The sequence below is a fragment of the Arachis hypogaea genome, chromosome 16 (assembly GCF_003086295.3).
Source record: "Arachis hypogaea cultivar Tifrunner chromosome 16, arahy.Tifrunner.gnm2.J5K5, whole genome shotgun sequence".
NCBI classification, from domain to species: Eukaryota; Viridiplantae; Streptophyta; class Magnoliopsida; order Fabales; family Fabaceae; genus Arachis; species Arachis hypogaea.
Window position 1 is genome coordinate 110,883,848 of NC_092051.1, and position 7,232 is coordinate 110,891,079.

Consider the following 7,232-nt stretch of genomic DNA (forward strand, 5'->3'; position numbering starts at 1 on the left):
TGTAAATAATTGCTTTTTGCTTGTTTATTTGTTTTTATTTTTATTTTTATTTTTACTTTTTCATAAATTAAGAGGTTATTTGTTTTTATTTAGTTATTAAAAAAAATTTTTCAAAAATTTGTTCTTAGTGTTCATCTTGATCTTCAAGTTGTTCTTCACGTTCATCTTGACCTTCAAGCTGTTCTTAGTTGTTTTCTTCGTTTTGATCTAAAAATTTGAAATTTGGTGTCATTTTATTGTTTTAAAATATTTTTAAAAAAAAAATTCAGATTTTTATTTTTAAAATTTTTATCTTATCTTATCTTATTCCAAAAATCAAATTTCAAAATTCAAATTTAAAAATTTTCAAATTTCGAATTTCAAATTTCAAAATTTCAAATTTCAAATTTCAAAATTTAATTTTCAAATTCAAAATTTAAATAACCTTTTAATTTAAAATTTATTTTTATTTTTATTTTTAATTTTTATTTATTACTATGAACTCTCACCCCTTTGGCTAAGAGTCTGGTTACAATTAGGGGTGTTCAAAACCGATTCGGACCGAACTAAACCGATAGACCGAACCGAAAAAACCGAAAACCGAAATAACCGAAAATCGAAAAAACCGAAAAAAGTGATGTTTTGCTGTTTTTTTGCGGTTCGGTTCGGTTTTCGGTTCTTGCCACCAAAACCCTAACCGAACCGAACCGGTTCTTCCCAAAACCCTAAAAATTAAAACTACCCCACCCCCCCCCAAACGCGTTACCCTACCTACTTACCTTACTGCTGCCGTGCTGCGCGAGTCCCTCCCCCCATGGAAACCTAACCCCGCCCAAATCCCAGATCGGAGCCACCACATCTCGCCCACTCACCCAGACGGCCAGACCCCCCACGGAGCCAGCCTGAGCCACCCACCTCCTTGATACTCGAAGCCTTCCTCTTCCTCCATATCTCACCGCCTTCACTCCTTGAAACTCCATATCTCACCGCCTTCACTCCTTGAAACTCGAAGACGAAGCAAGCCTGAGCCACCCACCCACCGCGAAGACGAAGACGAAGACCCAGTCACCTACTGACCCAAGCAGCGTTTCTGGGTTCTGCAGGGTCACCTCACCACCTCCGACCTCGCCGCCTCCACCCAGAAAGCCTCCACCCAGCAGCGTTTCTGGGTTCTGTAGGGTCACCTCACCACCTCCGAGTCTTCGACCTCGCCTCCTCCACCCAGAAAGTCTCCTACCCAGCCACCGATTCAAGTGCATATGGAGCCCGAGCCATCTATTCAGGTAAACTTTACTGATGCATTGTTGCCTTGTTGGTATTGCTGCTTGAGGTTATTGTTCAGTTTATTCAGGTTAGGGTTATTGTTGGTATTGCTGTTTAGTGTTTACCATGTATTCAGTCTATTGTTGGTAATTTTGGTCTTGCTGGTTATTGCTTGTTTATTGCTGGTTTTGTTCATTGCTTGTTCATATTATCAAGTTTTGTTCTGTTTTGTTTATTGCTGGTTCATTGCTTGTTTATTGCTGGTTTTGTTCATTGCTTGTTCAGATATGAATACATGATAAGAATTAATTAAGAAAATTGAAGCAACAGGAATTCTCAAAACTAAGGCAACAAGCAGCATATTAAAAGCTAAGAAAAAAACAACCTCATGTCAAGAATTAATTCGTTCTAAATCTAAATTTCATTAAGAATTTATTGTTAGTAAATAAATTATGAGATACTTGATCAAGTTCTATTGATGTGGTGTAAAACATATTTCAACCAAATTAATTAGTAATATTATGATGGAATTTTAACACGTTTGTTTCCTAACACCTAAATTATATTCTTGATTTTTACCTTTGATTGAATTGGATATCTAGAAAGATGTCACTATTATTTTGTTGATTGTAAAAAAATGATGAGACGGCATTTAGCAGAGTCTGTGCATAAAACTGTAGCTGTTTCTTTCCCTCATAAAAACTTAAAACGTGCATAGTGCAACTAGTTTCAGATTGTTGTAGTTCATGTTAATTCCAAAGCACCAAAAGGACAAAGAAAAGTGTGGTCCCTCTCTCACCCAAAGCAAACACACATGCCTCACTATCCCATATAAGATGAATTGGAAGGTACTATTGAGAACAATAACTTGGGGACCTCAAAGGCTAAAATTCTTGCCATAATAGTGGTTTTATTTATATGAATAATTGATTAAGTAATTGATTTGATGTGTACATAGGTGCTACTTGCTAATGTAAAAGCATTGACTAATTGGTGTATTAATCAATCATGAGATGCCTTACACTAAATTAAACTGTGTTGATTGTGCTAGAGTTTTATACTAATGTGGTAGAACTTCTTGCTTTTGATCAAGATCAGCAAATATAGTTATCCTTATAAATTAAGGACAAATCACATGTTTAAGTTTTTGTTCTTTTTCACAAAGATTATGCTGTCATTTTACATTATTGTGTAGTTCAATTATAGTCCAAAGCAGAACCACAGAATACACAAGGATAATGTTAATGGAGTTATACAAAGGCTTGTGCTATTTAAATACTAAAAAGAGTAGCTATTATTCATACACTAGTTTTATTTATATATATATATATATATATATATATATATATATATATATCTATTATCTCCATTCTTGAGTTTAAAAAATGTATAAGTAAACACTAATTTAATTATTTAAGTACTAAAAGGCAAGAAATGTATAATAATTGAAAGATTTACCCTCCAATGTTCATTAGCTGTCAAGAATTAATTAGAGCCTGCCCAAATCTTAACAGAAGCTTTTTCAAGAGCTGGACATGATCACACACAACTTGTTGTTGTTCTTATTATGTAACTATTTTTTTTTTCATTTCAGGTTGGTTTGCATTATGAAGTTTTAGCTATTTTGTTGGAGAAGACACCATAACTTTGCTATCAGTTTAATGACAATTTATTTTTATTTTCAGTTGTGTTGACTGTTGAGCTATTAAACTTCTTTAATTGTCGTATTTGAATTATATTGTCGTTATATTTCATTAGATCAAGACTTTGTTAGTTATTGTGTATTTTGGTTTGTTGATTTCAATCTTATGACATTGCATAATAGTATGGTAGAATTTTTTTTATTTGATTGAAAAAACCGAACAAATCGAACCAAACCAAACCGATTTTAATTGGTTTGGTTTGGTTCGGATGACTTTGAAAAAAAAACCGAACCAAACCGAACCGCAGCTTAATTAAACGATCGGATCGGATGGCTTTTCCTTCAAAAACCGAACCAAACCGCACCGCGAACACCCCTAGTTACAATAATGTTGCAGGAAGAAGAAATTACAATGAGAGCAGGCATCAAGGTTGGAACAATCAAAGATGGGAGGAGCCACAAGGATTTGATCAACCCTCATGGCAACAACCACCTCCAGTGGACTATCAACAACCACCACCATTTGCCTATGAACCCTTTCCTCAACATGACTTTGGACCACCATACTCACAAGCCCCTTTCCACCATTCACCTCCATATGACCCTAACCCTCAACCACCTTACCAACTACCTTATGAGCCATATGAACCATATATAGAACCACCCCAATTCCAATCCAATCACTCCCAACCACCACCACTTTCTTTTGTAGCATGTCCAAGTCCAGCAACCCGAGAAGCAGAGGTTCGCCTAGCAGAAACAGTAATTAAATTTCAGGAAACCGTTCAACAACTGGAGCAAGCATTAATTCAATGGGCTTCTAGGTGCTCAAATATACAAGCATCAGCCATAGCTCCATGTGGACAGTCTAGTGAAGAGCGTAGCATGAAGGAGATACCAGAAACCCCAGTGGACAAGACAGAGAATGAATTCATACTAGAACAAGTAGAAGAAGCTGTCATTGTTCAAGAAGAAGAAGAAGTGGTTGAAGACTTAGGAGATGCAGAGCCTCCATGGGAAAGTCAAGACATAGAGCCTCCTTCCAAGACGGTTGAAATTGATGCTGGGGAGAGTGTACAACCTCTAAGGCATATCACATTTGAAGACTTGGACGAGGTTGATCAAGAGATGGAGATTCAAGAAGAAGAAGCACAACCTCCCATGCCCTTGGAAAGCAATGAAGAGAAGATTGAATTGGAAGAAAGCTACCAAGAGGAAGAGGTTGAAGTTGAAGAAGCTTGCAAAGAGGTGGTAGTTATCAGAAAAGAGCACAAGGGAGTGGAGCTTGCAATTTCATTAAAAATACCTCCCCCTAAGTTGCCATCATCCTTCACAACATTCAAGTGGATAAAATTCACATTCCTTAGCTTTCTAATTCCACTTGAATATGGGCTACTGGAGACGGATGGTCAACTTAGAGCTCTTTGTGACATTAAGAGTGAGAGGAAGATGGCCAGTGGTAAGAATTGTCCTGCAAGGTTCATCATGGTTGGAAGCTTTAAGTTTAAACGTAAAGGTTGGTATAAAGCTCAACTGAATGGGTCTAGGAAGTTGTTTGGCCGCTTACGTGAGAATTCAGACTGCTTGCCACCCGGATGGAATCATAATGATCAACACAAAGACGGGTGTAAAAGCAAGATTTGGGATCCTGGAATCTGCTCTGACACTTGTTACCCCGGGAGCCTAAGAATCTGTTTGAAGCTTCTTAAGGGCTTTACATGCTTAGTTTGGGACCCCGGAGGTTACTGGAATCACAAACATTGGTGGAGATTCCTGGATGAGTTCAAGCACAAGCCACCATAACAAAGGATTCCGCAAATGTCCAACTTAAGGACTTTAACTAAAAGTGCTAGATGGGAGACAACCCACCATGGTATGATCGTTCCTTTTTCATTTTTATTTATTTGTTTTTGAGTTTTATTTTATTTCATTATATTGAACCTGGAGTTTTGCATTAACACTGCATTCTGCATCTTTTTATTTTTCAGATTACAAAAAAAAAAAGAGAAGCCACGCGACGCGACCGCATCAGCGACGCGACCGCATCAGCGACGCATCCGCGTCGCAAGGAGAGGGGAGAAAATAAAAATGAACAGAGAGTCACGCTGCAGCGTGGCTGGAGGCGTGCCAGTAGCACAAATTGACCCACGCGACCGCGTCGCCAACGCGTCCGCGTCACATGGGAATTTTGGCCTCCCACGCGACCGCGTCACCCACGCGGCCGCGTGCCCTGAAAATCGACGTAAAAAGGGTGCTTGGCCAAAAGTTGTGCTGGAGTTGGGCTGGACTCGTGCTGGAAGCCCAAGCCTCACCACGTGAACGCGTGCCCCACACGTCCGCGTCATTTATAAAAGATGGCCACTCACGCGATCGCGTCACCCAGAATTTTGGCAAAAAGAGTTTCGAACAGAGAGTAGCGCGACCGCGAGGCTGCACTCGCGCTAATCGCACAAAACAGGCCACGCGATCGCATGACCCACGCATCCGCGTCATCTGACCTTCTTGCGCACCACGTGACCGCGTCACTCACGCGTCCGCGTCACAAGCGGCGCACAGAATATCCAGATCAGCCAATTTTCTTATCCTTTCTTCTTTATTCCTTATTTTTCTTATCTTTTCTTAATTCTTTCTTCTTCCTTTCTTATTTTCTCTCACTTCCATTCTATTTTATTTAATTTATTTGCATACTTTCATTGCATATTTTTATTTTTCTAAAATTATTATTGGTGTTCAAATGTTCTTATTCAACTGTTACATCTTTTCTGGTATTTTCTTGGTGCTTAGTGACTTGTTTCATTCTTATTGAGTAATATTATTTAAATCAATGCCAATCTTTTATATCTATATTACTCTTGTATTGACATGAATTTATATTATCTCTCCTTCCCCATTCTCTTCTCCATTGTTGCAAATTTTCGCACCACTGGTATGCCATGTGCTTCTATTGTTTTCTCACTTGCATGTTGTAGCTACCATGTAATTGAGACCCTCATTATTTGGCATCAACCAACCCATGTTTTATTTATTTTCCTATCCTTATTTCTGGGTTACTCTTCTTCCCTTTTTCTTTCAGGATGGCCACCCGGAAGGGAAGCGGAAGAGGTTTACATAGGGAGACAGACAAGTCCATCTGCACAATCTATAGAGAAAGGCATCAGTTGGAGCAACCCGTCCACCTGCACATCTCAACATGCACCGAGGACGGTGTAATCTTTAAGTGTGGGGAGGTCGATACCGATCTCCATGGGTTAGTTACTCCTCTATCTCAACACCAATGATTTATTTTCCTTATTCATTGTTGCATTTGCATGTTTGATTGCATATTTGTTTAATTTTTTGCATATTTTACCACTTGGTTGAAGTAATATTTTTTTTTTCAAGAAAATTTTAAGAGTATTTCACTAATTTGAATAAAATTTAATGTTACACTTGTTTGAAGAAATATTATTTTGGAATATGGTTTAGAGCTCGAACACACAAAACCTGTGAGATTTTGAGCCTATTTAAATTGGTTACATTTTTCAACCAATATTTTATTTTTGATGTGTGTATTTTTCTCTCTAAAATTGTGATCTTTGTCTTGCTTAATTCTATATTTCCATAATTTGATGTATGCATACACTTACATGATTGAGGCCTTTGTTTCACTGAGCTTACATACCCATATGGCCTTACCTTTCATTATCCTTTGCAAACCAATTTGAGCCTATTTTACCCCTTTGTTCTTTACTTTAGCACATTATTAACTCTAAGCGGAAAACAATAATGTCCTTAATTTGAATCCTTAGTTAGCTTAGACTAGTGAGAGTGCTTATGATTTAAGTGTGGGAAATTGGGTTTGGAAATATTTGGTTTGAGAAATGAGTATGTTAGAATTTCCTAAAAATGTGAAAGAAATGTTTAGGACATGTTCATGCATTTAATAAATTAATCATATGTATTGAGAAAAACAAAAGAAAAAGAAAAAAAAAATATATCTATATATATATATATAAAAAGAGAGAGAAAAAGAAAAGAAAAAGTGCAAATAAGAGAAAGGGGACAAAATGCCCCAAAGTAAGTGGTGAAAGCAATGCATATGAGTTGTACTTGAAATTAGAATGCATGAAAAACATGGTTAATGGATAGTTAGATGTTGTATTATGATTACATGGATTGTTTAAGTTAGGTGGAAAGTTTAAGTTAATTAAGGATTCAGATTTTAGTCCACTTGGCCAAATACAATCCTACCTTGACCCTAACCCCATTACAACCCTTAAAAGACCTCCTGATTTGTGTATTTGTGCATCAAATTTATGTTGATTGTTAGATGAAGAGCAAGCCTTAAAAAGCAAGGTTAGTAGAGAAT